Source organism: Budorcas taxicolor, chromosome 5 (assembly GCF_023091745.1).
Source record: "Budorcas taxicolor isolate Tak-1 chromosome 5, Takin1.1, whole genome shotgun sequence".
Taxonomy (NCBI): domain Eukaryota; kingdom Metazoa; phylum Chordata; class Mammalia; order Artiodactyla; family Bovidae; genus Budorcas; species Budorcas taxicolor.
The window spans coordinates 145,608,840-145,626,818 of record NC_068914.1 but is presented as its reverse complement, the minus strand read 5'-3'; the positions used below and the strand labels follow the sequence as shown (position 1 = coordinate 145,626,818).

The window sequence follows — 17,979 nt, the reverse complement described above, 5'->3', positions numbered from 1 at the left end:
CTATAAAGAAAGCTGAGTGCTGATGTATTAATACTTTTGAACTGTGGTGTTGGAGAAGACTCTTGAGAGTCCCTGGACAGAAAAGAGATTCAACCAGTCCATCCTAAAGGAAATCAGTCCTGAATGTTCATTGGAAGGACTGATGCTAAAGCTGAAACTCCAATACTTTGGCCACCTGATGGGAATAACTGACTCATCTGAAAAGACCCTGATGCTGGGAAAGATTGAAGGTGGGAGGCAAAGGGGACACCAGAGGATGAGGTGGTTGGATGGCATCACTGACTCAATGGACATGAGTTTGAGCAAGCTCTCAGAGTTGGCGATAGACAGGGAAACCTGGCATGCTGCAGTCCATGGGGTCGCAAGGAGTCGGACACGACTGAGACACTGGACTGAACTGAACTGAACTTCCTCATGGCGGATTCATGTTGATGTATGGCAAAACCAATACAATATTGTAAAGTAAAAAATAAATAAATAATAAAATAGAAGATTTTAAAAAAAGAAAAAAAAGAATTCAATCATATCAGATCGCTCCATTTACATCTTTGAAATGTAAATAGACAAATGTACCTGATCTTCCCATCTATATCCCTTCTTCTGGATCTCCTCTGCCTAGGTCTCCACTTTCTTGCCCTCTTGTCCCACGTGAATACAGGGTGTGGGTGAGCACGAATTTGCCATCCATCAACAAGAGAGAGAGATGAGCTGATATAATTCACTCAGAAGGATAGATAATTGGACAGACAAGAAATGGTAATGTCCTGACAAGAATGGATTCATAAGGATTTGATAACCGACTCCAAAATCACTGCAGATGGTGACTGCAGCCATGAAATTAAAAGATGCTTGCTCCTTGGAAGAAAAGCTATGACCAATCTAGATAGCGTATTGAAAAGCAGAGACATTACTTTGCCAGCTAAGGTCCGTCTAGTCAAGGCTATGGTTTTTCCAGTAGTCATGTATAGACGTGAGAGTTGGACTGTGAAGCAATCTGAGTGCCGAAGAATTGATGCTTTTGAACAGAGGTATTGGAGAAGACTCTTGAGAGTCCATTGGACTGCAAGGAGATCCAACCAGTCCATTCTAAAGGAGATCAACCCTGGGTGTTCTTTGGAAGGAATGATGCTAAAGCTGAAACTCCAGTACTTTGGCCACCTCATGTGAAGAGTTGACTCATTAGAAAAGACTCTGATGCTGGGAGGGTTTGGGGGCAGGAGGAGAAGGGGACGACAGAGGATGAGATGGCTGGATGGCATCACGGACTCGATGGACGTGAGTTTGAGTGAACTCTGGGAGTTGGTGATGGACAGGGAGGCCTGGCGTGCTGCAATTCATGGGGTCGCAAAGAGTTGGACACGACTGAACGACTGAACTGAACTGAACTGAGACATGGGAGAGAGCAAGGAGGAATCTATATCTGCTTGAGAAATAAACAGATTAAGTAACCTAGGGAATGAGAGGTAAAAAAGGGAGAGGTAGTTAGGTAGAGTTAGAGTTTTAATTGGCCTGTGAACACTTGGGCAGGATAAGGAAAACTGTATCCCTTTTCTCCCAACAGCAAACTCCAACTTTGAAACTCACATCCAAGTCTAGTGACCAAGAACAGGTTAAAACAGGTGATGTGACATCTCAAGGAGAACATACAGGAATGTTCAGGATTGGTTTTTTTCCATGAGTTTGTGAAATGAAAATATCTCCTTCCATATCAATAAACAAGAAATGTCACAGCCATCAGTGATTTCTGGCCTCCAAATGTGAATGAGGGCTCCCAAATCTTTGATCCTGGGGATGCTGCCACCCTCCACGGTATGGCTGAAGAGCTGGGGGAAAGCAGGAAGCAGCTTTAAGGTAAACAGGGAAACAGGGTTGCCCCAGATAGCTGAGCTGCAAATGGAAGGATTGAATCCAGTGAGTCCAGAGGCTTGCATCTTCCCACACATAGAGCGCTACATTCCTTAACTTGACACCTGATCTTTGATGTTCAGACTGCCTGCTCCCTTTGTTGCAGACTTGTATATAGGCTGACTTCCCCTGCTGCCTCCTTGGAGCAGTTTTCTCAGAGCTACTGAGATTCCATCTCCAGGGCTTTGAGTCCTAAGCATTCCCACCAAATAAAATAACTCTATCAGGTTCTGACTATATTTTCTGGTCGGCAAATTCATCTTGCTAGGAAGGAGAGTGTGAACGTGGACCAAGTTTAGATGCTTTTACTAAGTAGGAGTGACCTGGAGCATTTGTGATCACAGGCAAAGTCATGGCCTCATTAGCCTTTGAAGGAGGTGAGAAAACAGGGCAGTGCACTCACCGTGTATTTCCTTTGAGGAAAATGGTGTTTGAGGACCAATCGTCTAAAAGCATTTGACATGGAACTTGGTAATTATTAACAAAGCAAAAGTTACTTTAATCAGAATATTTCATTTTGAGCAATTTCCATATAACACCATCACAGGTCAGCCTCTATTGAAATACAGGCAATTAGAATATGTGAGGCATCATCTTGTATTTAATACAACATCACAGGAAAGTCACTGTGGATGTTCCAGGGACACTGAGTTCAACATCATCATACCCAGGGTCCCCTTTCTCCCCCTGGAGTAGGCAGGGGCTCTCTTCTCCTTCCCCAGGATCAGCTTCTTCTCTAGAGACGTTTAGAGAAGAGCCTGAAAAGGCAAAGAGAAGCATAATTAGAACTGAGACAAAGGAACTGGACAGGGTGTTGGAAGCAGGTTAAACAAGTGATGATGACAAAGCACCTCTGGGAGCCAGGTGTGGGCAGGAGGCTCAGGCTGTTTCACACCAGTTACAGGAGGATGGCTCCAGGCTGTCCTCTCAGGTCAGGTCCATGTGGTCCCTGGGGCCTCAGTTCATATGGAAATTCTGCATCACAGGAGACCTGTGCTCATACAGGAGCTCTGGGAAGATCTGCTTCCAGGCTACACAATAGCAAGAAGATGCCCAGGAACAGTACGAGCATAACAACAATTTAAATGTTCTCCTCTCACAGCTGACAGATGTGAAGTCACAATGAGAGGCAGAGTGGACACAGGGAAAATCTGAGTTCCTCACTCATAAAGCAACTCTGCTCTTAGTTATCTTGACACATGTTCCCAAATGTCCACAAAGAGTATCACGGGTGCACCCACAGATGGCCCCTCCCAGGGACCACACAGGCCCTCAGATGGATAAATACTCGCTTCCAGAGAAAGAGTGTTTTCTCTTGACAACTGAAATATCTGGAGGAAATTAGACCTTAGCTGACCATAAGCTCTGAGTCAATGACCCACCAACATGGCTTAATGTTAAGGCCACCACATACCACAGACTTTGTACATGTCATTGCAACCTTCTACACACAGAGCTCATCTTAAGTTATCAGATGACTCACAAATTTCAATACTGCAATACATTTTCTAAATCTCTGTCTTTCACATGCAGGCAGCACAGAGATGTTATCAAAACACTTGTCTGCTTTTGGATTTGGTATATATGCTCAATGAATCTATAAGCTATCTATTTCTTTTGACTACTATACAATGCTTGTGGGATCTTAGTTCCTTGACCAGGGATTGAACCCAGAGGCCCTAGCAGTGAAAATGCAGAGTCCTTACCACTGGATTACCAGAAAAGTCCCTAATCTATAAACTTTAATGCAAGCATATTACAAATAAAATGAAAATTTATGTTGCATTATGGGGACATAAATGCCAAAAGTAGAGTGATTCCTCACCCCCCAAGGAGTCTGACAGCATTAAAGATGGCAAATGGTTGAGAAGTGAAGTGTTAGTTACTCAGTTGTGTCTGTTTGCAACGCTATGAGCTGTAGCCCACCAGGCTCCTCGGTCCATCGGATTCTCCAGGCAAGAATACTGGAGTGGGTAGACATTCCCTTCTTCAGGGGCTCTTCCTGATCCAGTGATCAAATCCAGGTCTCCTGCATTGCAGTTGGATTCTTTACCTTCTGAGCCACTAGGGTGGCCCATCAAATGCATGAGGTTACCCATATTTTGAAACTGCAGAGAGGCTGGGCATTGAAGAGCTCAAATTTACCTTTTCCAGGACAAAGACCAAAGATTACAGGGGATCAGCTAACCCCACTCACCTGTCTGAGACCTCATCCCATCTTCCTTCTCTGGCAGCACTTCCTCCTTGCTCCCCTGAGAGTCATGAGGAGCCCCAGTCACTGGTACCTCTTCACCATCATCATAATCCTCACCAGGGGCATCAGTCCTCTGATCTGGGGCTTCTGAGGGCAGAGCAGGGGTCAGATGAAACCACAGTAAGGGGGTTGGTCTGGGAAATACCTAAGATCCTTCTGACCCAGAGTTTCTGAGCTGCTAAATAGAGGCACTGGTCACTCCTTGTTTCAGGAGATTTTTTTCTCGAAGACCTTGTTTCATTTTGATGTGTCCATAAACCAACACATGATTTTACATATCTTAATATTTCCTGTTTGAAAATATATATCCCAAAGTAACTCTCCTACCATAGAGCGTTACTAAAATATTTTGACATATTGTGCTTTACAGAAATTATTTTTAAAACTAGTGTGTGCCTGTTGTGATTCTGGACACAGAGAGCCTGGCTCCAATGTGAAACATCACAGAACAGTCAGAGAAAGGGAAGGATGGGCCCCATCTGGACACAAGGGATCTTTCTGGTCCATCAAAGGAAGACTGTTTCCTTTGCTTCTTGTTTCTATGAGGGAAACTCTTCTCCCCAAAGCCCAGCTGAGGCAGGTCCACCTCTATCACCTGGAGTGGATCTGGAGTCATGGCTGCCCTCACCATCTGACAGGAAGCCTAAAGTGGAGAAAAACATCACATGACACATGGAATGACCCTCCCCACACCCATGAGACCTGCATTAAGACTGGGAAGGGACAGGCCTGGCTCCTGCAGTGTAGATAGTGGCTGGGGGCTCACGGGGCTCTGAGAGGCCATCCTGCCACTTTAGAAAGCTGCCTCTGTAAGCCTGGGCACATGTGGGGTCTGTGGACGCTGAGAAGATGTTCATAGCCAATGGGAGGTGACAACAAGAGGTCCCAGGAGGGCAGGCAGAGACACCCACCTGGGCTGCCCAGAAGACCCTCCTTCTGAGTCACAAGGTGATCGAGCTCCTCATACACAGCTTCAGCAAGAGCATCTTCATAGCTGGATGAGGCTGAGAGATCCCCCAGCAGGTCAGAGATGCCACCCGAGACACCCCGATCCAGCAGGCCCACCTTCATCTCCCCCATGCTCACACAGAGGCTGCCTGGGCCTCAGCATCATCTCTTACCCCGTGCACCATGTCGGCACCTTCTCCCCTCGTCTGACCTGAATTCACAGCTCAGCCCTGACTCTTTCTGGTCTCACAGGAGAGGCCATGACTTATGAGAGTCCACACCCCAGTCCTAAGAACCTCCGTCTGTTCAGCCCTTAGAGCTCAGCACGGAGCACATGGAGCTCTGCAGACTCAGAACAGTACCTGGCCCAGGTTCCCTCCTCACACCTGCCCCATCTCCTGCCTCCACACACTCTCCCTGGTCCCCAGATCCCCCTGCCGCCCACCTCTGTGCTCTGCTCTCCATCTGAGCAGCTGAGTCACCAGGATGATGAGGACCAGGAAGAGAAGGGCTCCCAGGATGAAGCAGAGGACCCCAGGCAGGGAGAAGATGCCAAGGAGAGGATTTGAGGCTGGTCTAGTCCCTAAGGAGAGCAAGGCAACAGGGTGGGGAGAAGGTCCTGGGCACAGAGAAACCCACTGTGCCAGCATTTCCGGGGGCTCTGGATGATGGTATCCTAGCTTCAGACACAAATTTACTAATAGCGACTGGGCTCCTCCAGGTCTCGTCCTGAGACGAGTCAACTCCACTCCGGCCAGTGGGGCCCCGAGGCAGAGCCGGGGATTGTCAGGGAGCTGCCCTGCCGAGACAGCCTCTGAGGACCCGGCTCATCCCTTCTTCTTGGGCATCAAACAGTCCTGAGACCCGCACCTCACCGACGAGGAGCAACACTCAGCGGCAGGTGGGAGAACCTTAGAATCTGCACCACTGGAACCAGACTCTCTTGGATCCTGGGCCTGAGAAACATGTGGCCATGGAAACCAAGGCAGGGGCATTCCCCAACAATGCCCTGGCTCCTTCCCAACAGCCAGGGCTCCTCAGGCTCTTTCCTCTCCTGAGATGTCAGAGAGCCCACAGAACAGGTTACCAGAATCTGAGTATTCTCCCCTGACCGTGGATGGATCACAGTACCTGCTGTATTTAAGGGCAATGTTGTCCTTACACCTAAAGAGAAAAACAGGAGATTAGGTAAAGGGAATTGGACAGATCACAGGGTAACCGATTTTTCCCTTCTGAGCCCTAAAATCACCCCCTCAGTCTCCATGACATCAGTGTCCAGTCCTCCCAGCTTCACTGTGCTAGATCAGAGCCCCAGACACTCTCTGAACACAAACTCCCCACCACCCCTGGTCCAGCCCACTGCCCCTGTGCTGCCCCAGCTCACCCAGGGTGGACCCCGAGCCCCTCACTCACCAGAGCACCTCACACCAGCGTTCTCCTCGTGCTTGCAGTCGCTCTGCCCCCAGGGCCCCGCAGCACAGTCCCACAGGGAGGACTCCCGGCCCCCGCACCGCACCTCATCCAGCCAGATGCTCCCATTTCCAGGGCCGAATGTCGCAGCCTGCACGGCTTCCAGGGCCCGGCCACAGCCTAGCTGCTGACACACCACCTCGGCCTCTGCCAGGCTCCAGGAGTCATCGCACATGGTGCCCCAGGAGCCGCTGTGCCAGACCTCCACCCGCCCTGAGCACTCGCTGTCTCCTCCCCTGAGCCGGAGCTTCTCTCTGTCTGAAAAGGCAGCAGCCCCTCCTGTGACTGCCCTGGTGGGAGGAAGGAGCCCCTGGTATTCACAGGGGAGAGGGGGCTGATGTACCTGTGCAGGGGGCAGCAGTTGGACAGCTCTTGGGTCTTTTTCCTGCACAAAATAGGGAAACAGTGGATCAAGGACAGCTAGGGGTGGTCCTGTCCCCACATAAGGTTATCTAAGGTCTGACTCAGTGCGAATGACATGTGAAAACACACGCGCATTATCTCCTGCTCTGAGACATTCAGTGCATGTGATCATCAGCTGAAATAACTGTAACTGTTCACCATTTATTGGTCTCCACACCCCACAACAAATACAAACACACACACAGACACAGGCACATAGACATTTTGTAGACTCAACTTAAAATCATCACTTAGATTGGAAAGCATAAAATCACTCTAGCAACATCCTTCGGGGTTGAGACAGACATAGAAACAGACAGTAGTCACCTGCACACGAGATATAGGCTTCCTCCTTTGGAGAGCAGGAACTGTATTTCTAAGAGTCAGAAGGACACTGCCAGAGAGAGGTGTCAGTTTTCCAACACTGGATTCCATCTACCCACCGGGGTCTAGAACCTTCTCTAAGAGCAACAAAAGTGTCAAGGGTTCCATTGTCCCCACAGCCAAGCTGTCTGCAGATCACGGACACGGTGATGTCGTCTATGGGGTCACGGCAGACACTGCTCCAGGTCCCGCTGTAGAAAACTTCCAGCCACCCAGCACACTGCTGGTCCTCGCTCACCATCCTGAGGGCCAGGAACTCTAAGGTTGAAAGAGAGGAGACAGGACACAGTGAGCACTCCGCTCAGTGCTCTGGGTTTTCCTCTCTCCCAGAAACTGTGACTATACATCCCTGAGCCAACTGCAGAGATACCCACTAGTTGACAAGACTATCATTGCCTCACTTTTCCCTGACTTTGTCTGTTTGTGTCTGTCTTTCTATTATCCACGATGATGTAGTGGATACAAACTGAAAGAAAGACCAACTGGGGCACCTGCAGGATGGAGAACTGACTCCTGCTTCCTGAAAAAACCTAAAACGGTTTGTGGATGGAATGTGATGTGGGTATTTGGGGAGGGAAGCAAAATAATGGAGCCACAACTGTCCACATACCAATCCTTAGTACCTGTGAATATGTTACCTGACCTGGCAAAAGGGGCTTTACAGATGTAACTAACTTGAGGACCTTGGGATGAGGCTGGGAAAGGGGGCCTCCAGGAAGAACGCAGCCTTGTGGACACTGGGATGTTGGCCCGCGGAGACCCTCAGCAGGCTCCTAGCATACAGAACTGAGCAGTCAATCTGTGCTTTCGTTACATCATCCACAGGATCTCCAGACTGTACTACCACAGGGAACTGGAGAGAGAGCCCTGCTTTCACGTGGAAACCGTCAGAAACGGCTCTGCCAGGAAACACTATTGAGAAAAAAGGACCAGAATTTCAGCTGCTGCAGGAGGAAGTGAAAGCACCTCCTCTTCACGTCTGCTGAAAAGACAGGCTCCATGCGAGGAAGCGCCCTTCTCTAGTCCTTTCTGCCTCTCTCCTTCAGGGATCAGACCCGCGTCCTCCAGAGCCCCACCCCTCCCCCAAACTGTGGACAGTGTGCAGCGCAGACCTGAGCAGATGACCCCCGCGTCCTGCTTGTGTCTGCAGTCGTGCCGCCCCCAGCCCCGGGAAGGGCACCGCCACACGTGAGACTCCTTTCCTGTGTAGTTCAGGTCGTCCAGCCAGATGGGCCCTGATCCCGCCCCAAAGGGAGCAGACCCCATGGCATTGAGGGCTTCTCCAAAGCCCAGCTGCCTGCACACCACGCGGGCATCGTCCAGGTCCCAGCCATCATCACAGATGGTGCCCCAGGAGCCCTGGTCAAGGATCTCCACTCTCCCGGCGCAGGGACCGCCCCCGTCCACCAGGCGGAGTTGTCTGTTGTCTGAGGAGACAGAAATGGGACGGTGACGGTGGTGAGGGGGCGAGGCGGCAGGGGCTAAGAAGGTCTTCTGTCCTGTGGGACCCTCACCTGAGCAGTAGGGGGCGCTCTCCTCTGAGGCCTCAGAGCCTGCTGGTTAGGACACAGAGTCATTGCACTGGGGCAGCACCTGGGTCTGGTTTCCTGCAGAAACACCAATGATCAGAGGGCTGGGAGGGTTGAAGTACTGAAAACTAAATTAAGGTTAAAACATGACCTAGCAGTGGAGCCTGAAATGAAAGCTGTGACATATCAGTAAAGTTATCATAACTTTAGTGTCCACTTTCTCTATGGAGACTGCCTTTGACAGTGCCATAATTTTGGTTTAAGCCAAGTGTTGCACTGAGTTAAATAAGGTGTGTTACTCCTAAATCTATCCCTAAGTAGAAGAAGCAAAACAAAATCCTTTCTGAAGAATTTCTACAATTTTTCATCTTCAATGTCTATCATTTAAACAAATAATTATACAAAAGAGATTTCATGGAAGCTCAAGAGGCAAAAGGAAACATTGGAAAGAATATCCCAGGGTATCCAGCTATTAGAGTTACCAGATAGAGAATTTATTTTATTTTGTTATTATTTTTATTACTGGAAGATAATTGCTTTACAATGTTGTGTTAGTTTCTGCTGTACAACAACGTGAATCAGCCATTAGTATGCACATATACCCTCCCTCTCCAGCCTCCCTCCCGCCCCATCCGCCATCCCACCCTTTCCGTCATCACAGAGCATCTAGCTGAGCTCCCTGGGCTACACAGCCGCTTCCTGCTACCATCTGTTTCCCACGCGACAGTGTATATAAGTCAGCGCTACTCTCTCAGTTCATCCTGCCCTCTCCTAACCACCGCGGTGTGTTCCCATCTGTTCTCTAGGTCTTCATCTCTGTTTCTGCCCTGAAAATAGATTCTCCTGTACCCTTTTTCTAGATTCCATTGACAGAGAATTTAAACAGCCTTGATTAAAATGCTCATCAAATTAACTCACAAGATATGCCTCTTGGCAAGGAAATGATTACAAAAACAAATAAAAATTCTAGAGCTAAAAAACTTAATAGCTGGAATTAAGAACTAGAGAATGAGTGTATCTCAGTGTTAGATCAGCATAAGGTAGAAAGAGTTCAATGGAAGATCAGAGGACAAATATTCCTCTATTTAGAAATGCTGGTCACATGGTAAGTGTCCTAGTTATAGTGCTGCAAAGCAAATTCCCCCCAAAACTTAGCAACTAAAGCAAAACATATATACTTCAGTTTGCTCATGATTTTCTGGGTGTAATCTGAGAAAGACTCCACTTGGCAGTTCTGTCTTGGGGTGTTTCATGTGGTTGCACTTAGATGTCATCTGGGGCTGAAGTTTGCTGAGACTTGACTGAACTGTGGTTAACACCTGTGGAAATTCCTTGAAGTATTTTAGGGATAAAGGGACATCATGTCTGCAACCTAATTCAGAAAGAGTTTACATATTTAGGGACAAATGGAACAGGACGGGGACAGACAGAAAAAGAGGGGAGACAAACAGAGAGATAAAGATTAAAGCAAAACAGGACTTCCAATTCAAGATGGCAGAGTAGAAAGAATGAATATGAAATAGAAAAAGTGAAACATACTGGATAAAAGTAAAAGATCATGTTTCACTTTTTCTATTATCTCTTCTTTCATTTTTTTGATGTTCTTACTCAAGTCTTTATCAAGTGTAGTAGAAAAGCTTTTTTACACATATATCATTATGTATAATATGTATATTTTAGAAAACATAAATTTTTGCCTAACTAAAAAGTTTATGACATTTTGATTCCACTTGTTTGACTTAGTATGAATAGAATGCTAGATTTCTAATTTTAAAATAGATAGGCAACAAGTAACAGTGGTTTACTGTATAGTATAGGGAACTATAGTCAATATCTTGCAATAACCTATGATGTAAAATAATTTCAAAAATAATCATGTGTGTTTGTATAACTGAATCACTTTGCTGTGCACCTGAAACATGGTAAATCAACTACACTTCAATAAAATATATATATATATTTAAAATATATGTATTTTTTAAAAAGATTAAAGCAAAATACTAACATTGGGAAATCCAGGTAAAGGTCATCTGGGAATTTTTATATTATTCTTACAACTTTTCTATAAGTCTCAAAAAAATATTAAAAGGTGAAACAAGTCCAAAAGAATCATTCTTAGGACACTTTTACACACAAAAAAATACGACTAGCATCAAAAATAAATGCCTAAGAGAAAACCTAGTAGAAGATGGGCAAAACCTCTGAGAGAAATTCAAGACCTAACTGAATGGAGGGATATACTATGTCAGTGAATTGGGAGACTCAAAATTGTTAATCATCCTCAAATTTATACATAGATTCAATCTAGTCACAATCGAAATACATTTAGGATTTTTTTTTTTCGGGGTGGTGGGGGTGGTGAAAAGTGACAAGCTGATTCTAAAACTTATACAAAATCCAAAAGGCCTAGAAAGACCAACACAGTTGGAAAGAAAAGAAACAGTGTTAGAGGAGTTAATAAAAAGCAACTCTGAAATGGCAACCCACTCCAGTACTCTTGCCTGGAAAATGCCATGGACAGAGGAGCCTTGTAGGCTACAGTCCATTGGGTCTCAAGGAGTCGGACACGACTAAGCGACTTCACTTCACTTCACTTCATAAATTAAAATCATCCAGACAATATAAAGATACAATAATTAAGACATACAGTATTGGAGCCAGAATAGACAAATAGTACAATGGACAGAGCAGACTGTCGTAAAGGACAGACAACTATGCCCTTCTGCTGATGACAAAGGTGACAGCAGTGGGGAAAAGAGCCTGTGCAGTAAAAGATTCTGAGTCAGCTGGATGTCCATATGAAACCTGACCCTTATCTTACACAGATATCTATCCCAGAAGGAATGTACAGTTACATGCAAGAGAAAATAATTAAATTGCTATAATATTTCACCATGAAATGTCTACTTTTTGAGACACAGATGCAAGAACAGACAGTTGGACTCACTGGCAGGAGTTGTTGTTGTTGTTCGGTCGCTCAGTCGAGTCTGACTCTTTGCAACACCATGGACTGCAGCACACCAGTCTTCCCTGTGCTTCACATCTCCCAGAGCTTGTTCAAACTCATGTCCATTGAGTCAGGGATGCTATCCAACCATCTCAACCTCTGTCATCCCCTTGTCCTCCTGCTTTCAATCTTTCCCAGCATAAAGGTGTTTTCTAATGAGCCAGCTCTTTGAATCAGGTGGCCAGAGTATTGGAGCTTTAGCGTTAGCATCCGTCCTTCTAACGAATAATCAGGAGTGATTTCCTTTAGGATTGATGGGTTTGATCTCCTTGCAGTCCAGGGGACTCTCAAGAGAGTTCTCCAACACCAGAGCTCAAAAGCATCAATTCTTCATCATTCAGCCTTCTTTATGGTCCAACTCTCACATTCATACATGACTACTGGAAAAACCATGGCTTTGACTATATGGACCTTCATTGACAAAGTAATGTCTCTGCTTTTTAATATGCTGTCTAGGTTGGTCATAGCTTTTCTTGCAAGGAGCAAGTGTCTTTTAATTTCGTGGCTACAGTCATCATCTGCAGTCATTTTGGAGCCCAAGAAAATGAAGTCTACTGCTGGTTCCATTGTTTTTCCCATCTATTTGCCATAAAGTGATGGGACCAAATGTTGATGTATGGCAAAACCATAATCTTCATTTTTTAAATGTTGAGTTTTAAGCCAGCTTTTTCACTCTCCTCTGTCACCTTCATCAAGACGCTCTTTAGTTCTTCTTCACATTCTGCCATAAATGTGGTGTCATCTGCACATCTGAGGTTATTGATATTTCTCCTCAAAATGTTGATTCCAGCTTGTGCTTCACCCAGCCTGTCATTTCTCATGATGTACTCTGCATATAAGTTAAATAAGCAGGGTGACAATATATGGCCTTGGTGCACTCCTTTCCCAGTTTGGAACCAGTCCATTGTTCCATATCCTGTGGTCACTGCTGAGTTTTCCATATTTGCTGGCATATTGAATGCAGCATTTTCACAGCATCATGTTTTAGGATTTGAAATAGCTCAGCTAGAATTCCATCTAGCTTTGTTGGTAGCGATGCTTCCTAAAGCCCATTTGACTTTGTACTCCAAGATGTCTGGCTCAAGGTGAGTGATTATCTGAGTTATTAAGATTATCTGGGTCATTAAGATTTTTTGTGTAGTCTTTCTGTGTATTCTTGCCACCTCATCTTAATATCCTTTGCCCTGTTAGGTCCATACCATTTCTGTCCTATATTGTGCCCATCTTTGCATGAAATGTTCCCTTGGTATCTCTAATTTTCTTGAAGAGATCTCTAGTCTTTCCCATTCCATTGTTTTTCTCTATTTCTTTGCATTCTTCACTTAGGATGGCTTTCTTATCTCTCCTTGATATACCTTGGACCTCTGCATTCAAATGGGTATATCTTTCCTTTTCTCCTTTGCTTTTCACTTCTATTCTTTTCTCAGCTATTTGTAAGGCCTCCTCAGATAGCCATTTTGCCTTTTTGCATTTCTTTTACTTGGGGATGGTTTTGATCACCACCTCCTGTACAACATCATGAACTTCTGTCCATAGTCCTTCAGGCACTCTATCAGATCTAATCTCTTGAATCTATTTGTTGACGGGGGGATGATTTGAGAGAATACCATTGAAACATATACATTACCTTATGCAAAACAGATAGGCATTGAGAGTTTGATTTATAATGCAGGGCTCCCAAAGCTGGTGATCTGTGACAATCTGGAGGGGTGGGGTGGGGAGGAAGGTGGGAGGAGAGTACAGGATGGAGGGGACAAATGGATGCCTATGGCCGGTCTATACTGACGTATGGCAAAAACCATCACAATACTATAAAGTAATTATCCTCCAATTATAATAAACAAATTTTAAAAAGAGAAACTACCTTTTAAAGCCAGTTTTCCCTCAACCTCTGCTCTTGGGGGCGTTTCACTCCAAGAGCATCCTGAGCACCAGTAGCCCTTGCCTCTCTTACCTGAGCAGATCACAGAGGCCGTGTTGCCATGGGAACAGTCAGGCCCACCCAGAGCAGTCACAGGGCAACTCCACAGGAAGGACTCAGCCCCTGAGCAGTGAAATCGGGCTGTTGAGATCTGATCACCTCCTTCCACCAAGTGTGGTCCTCTGGGGGTGGAGATGGCTACTCCACAGCCAAGCTGACGACAGACAACATTGGCATTGGCCAGACTCCAGTGGGAGGCACAGAGTGCTCTCCATCATCCAGAAATGTTCACCTCCACCTGCCCCTCACACTGAGAGGAGCCGTTTGTCATGAGCCGGACTTCTGAGTATGCTGGATACGAGATAACAGAATTTCAGAAACATCTCATGATTTCTCGCCTGAACAGAGTGTGCAGGGAGGTTAGTCCTGACCTGCGTCTCACCTGAACAGACGAGCTGAGCAGCTCCACTGTGGTGACAAGTGCCCCCTGGACAGGGCGCTCTGGGGCAGGACCAGAGCTTAGGCTCCTCCCCCTCACACCTGAACTCTTCAGCCCAGACCCGGCCATCTCACTCTCTGAAGGGCACGTGTCCCAGGACAGACACAGCTTTGCCACACCCCAGCTCTGCACAGATGACTTGGGCAGTGGGGAGTGTGAAGTTCCCATCAGACACTGGGATCCAGGTTCTCCAGAATACACTTCTACTCGCCCTGAGCAGGGTCCATCCTTTCCAACCAGATGCACAAATCCTGAGAGAAACAAATAAATAAACCCACTGCATGTTCATGATCCTGGCTTGGCAACTGGAAACATGTCACAGGCAATGGTGTGAAAGCTTTTATTTTCCAGGACTGAGGGATGAAGAGACAATTTGACAGTGTCAGAATTGCATTTTCATGAGCGAGTTTTGGAAGAGAAATCCAGAAGGATTTGCAGAGTCAGTTTGGAATGGCTGAATTCCAAAAACTTATATTTTGATGTTGGTTAGGATGTGAATTCCTCATTTAGGGCCTGGAAACTATAGGGCCCAAGGAAACTGCACTGCAATGGGCATCAGACTTGGGTGCAGAACTGACCTAACCCAGAGTGAAATGGGTCCTTGGGATTCAAGAGGTTAGAGAACCAAGATCCAGACAAGGTTAGAAGGCCATCCTGAAATTTCTGGGGCTAAAAGTCCAGCCAGATTTTTCTCAGAAGTTAATATTCAAGTCACTGATACAAGGGAAATCAATAGAGAGATCTGAGTGCAGGTCAGTCTATAAACAGACTTTTGGCTCATGGAAGGAAAGCTAGATATTATAACAAGACTACATTTTATGATTCCCATATATTTCTCATAATCTCTGATGTTGAAAAATTCCAAGAATTTCTTAGCCAACTTGAACTGTGAAAAGAAATTATCCACAGATGAGTTTGAATATGAAGAAAGGTCAGAGTCATAGGAGAAAGGGTTGGTCCTAGCCATCTTTCAAGAAAGCCTATGATTTACCAATGAACCTGGGAGAGAATGAGTTCTCAGTGGGACTATACAAGATGACTAATTGTGTTGATTACTTCATATTACTGGTTTTCTTCCAACACATGAGAATCATAGCAGATGCTACGGAGTGAAGGCAATTTAATGTGTTTAAGTTCTATCTATATGCTAAATGGAGCTTCCCAGGTGGCACTAGTGGTAAAGAACCCACCTGCCAATGCACAAGTTCAATCCCTGGGAGGAGGGCACAGCAACCCACTCCAGTATTCTGTCCTGGAGAATCCCATGGATGAGGGAGCCTGATGGGCTACAATTCACAGAGTCGCAAAGAGTCAGACATGACTGAAGAGACCTAGCATGCACTCATATGCTAACTGCAAACTACTTCCTATTTCTTGAGTAATAGTTATCATGCTGTTTAAAAAAAAGAGAGGAGGAGAAGAAGAGAAGACAGAGCAAACAGTCATATATAATTTACAGATTTCTACCTTACAAAAGCCTCCATATGGATGAAAGAAAGATTTGGGGAAAATATCTGTCCAGCAAGTTTTTAACACATTTTACCCCTGTGCTCCTTCCATCTGCGACCTAACCCTGTTTCCCTTTCCCATTTCTACCACTGCAGACAAGAGAAAACAATCCTAAGAGCTACAAACAGATGGAAAAGAGACTCTTAAAGGGAAAAACTTCTGTAGGAGTGGAGTGTGGCTGGGATGAGGCATAGGTTAAACTGGGAGCTGATGGAGTCTGAAACTGAAAGAGGGAGACTAAGGAAAGACTCACGACATGATTTGACCTTCAGGGACCATATTTTGGATAGAGGAAAGGAACCTAAAGAAAAAAATAAAACCTCATCATAAAGAACTATTTTTAAATACATTTGCCTGATTTCTGACTGTGCTTATAATTATTTATGCACACGGTGGAATTCTTTCTGGTAAAGGACTCTGATTTCATAAGTATGAGAACATTGAAGGTTCAGAAAGAATATTTCAACAGAATAAAAATCTACTGTAGAGAACAGGAGAGAACAGAAAATACGCTATAGAAATTAATGAATCGAAGGACCAGCTTGAGCACTTATCCAAGAGGGAATGGTGAGAGCCAGGATGATCTGTGAGCCTTTTGTTACTTACCCACTTTCAACTCCCCAGTCCAGGTTAGGACATCTGGTGTGGTCTGGCTGGGAGTTTGGTCATAGGATACACATTCTAATTAAAACATTTGTACTTAACAGGTTGTTAGTTTCTATATCAATCCCATGAGGTTACAAATTTAAAAAGAACAAAAAAGAAATATTTCTTGTATGTTGTTTCATATACCAAGATACATGCTAAACACTCAAATATATGCTGAATAATCAATGAAGTCTTATACACATCAGGATAGATACTTCTGAGACATATTATTATTTCTTTTTTATTTTCTACTTGATTTTAAATTTTATATGAAAGGATATGTGTGTGAAAATTGTAAGAAAATTTGTGCAATAGGAGGCTGGTGTGAGTGGATAAAGGTATTAAATATAATAAAAGATACATCTTTGTCTGGTCTCTTGCTGTACAGACCTCCTGTATCCTTGGACACACGTAGCATCCTCCACACCACGCCTGGACCCGCAGTGATGCTCAGAGAACCCCATATGGCCTTTGACATCTCCCATTGCCCTTCTTTTTCCTCTTAGCTACTATAAGTCTCCTCCACCTTCTTCAAAAATTACAGGTGTCCTCTTACTCCTATTCCTATCAAACAAGCCCCCAAACACAATTCTCTTATATCATTGAAGACATCAGGTATAAAATATAATTTCTTACCATAAAACATAGAAATTCGTATTTTATTGCCTATATCTTTGACTTGTCAGTGTGTGGCTAAGTGTTCCTCCAAAATTTTGGTTTATACAGAGGTTTTAAAGGAAAAAAAGTAACAATGAAAGGAGAACCCAGACTCAGAACATTTCATCAACAACTCTATTGTCCTACCAGTCAAAGAGCTATGAATGTAAAGCTAAATTTTCAAAGGGGACTTGCAATTTGGCACAAATCCATAAGTTCCTCTCTGATTTGTTTGATGATGTCTCCTGTGCCTCCACTCCTACTAACCTAGCACAAAAAAGTGTCTCACACCATATATTCAGAAAGGACTCCATCCTGGAAGGTACATCCTCATTCTAGCCCTTTCCTCCCATGGGCTCACTGTGCAAAGCAGGTGCATGTGGTGATTTGCAAATGTTTCACTCTTCCAAAAGTAAATTATATAAAAAATGAGTGTCAATTTTTATTGGGATATAGATTAAGCTATATCAGGTAAGATCACTGGAGAAGAAATAGCAGAGACTTGTAAGCGGAAAGTAGCAATAAATGAAGCCCATCAGGAAATCAGTCCTGAATATTCATTGGAAGGACTGATGCTGAAGCTGAAACTCCAATACTTTGGCCACCTGATGTGGAGAACTGGCTCCTTTGAAAAGACCCTGATTTTAGGAAAGATTGAACGCAGGAGAAGAAGGGGAAGACAGAGGATGAGATGGTTGGATGGCATTACCGACTCAGTAGATATGACTTTGAGTAAGCTTCGGCAGTTGGTGGAAGGGAGATGAGAGAGGGAAGATGGAGAGGGAAGCCTGGCATGCTGCAGTCCATGGGGTAGCAAAGAGTCGGACACCACTGAGCGACTGAACT

The 17,979-nt window shown here is 45.1% G+C and overlaps 1 pseudogene; it reads right to left on the bottom strand.

Annotated features, from left to right (window-relative positions):
- Window positions 1–2,517: 2,517 nt before the first annotated feature.
- LOC128048494 (antigen WC1.1-like) overlaps window positions 2,518–17,979 on the bottom strand; it is a 40,827-nt pseudogene continuing 25,365 nt past the window's right edge.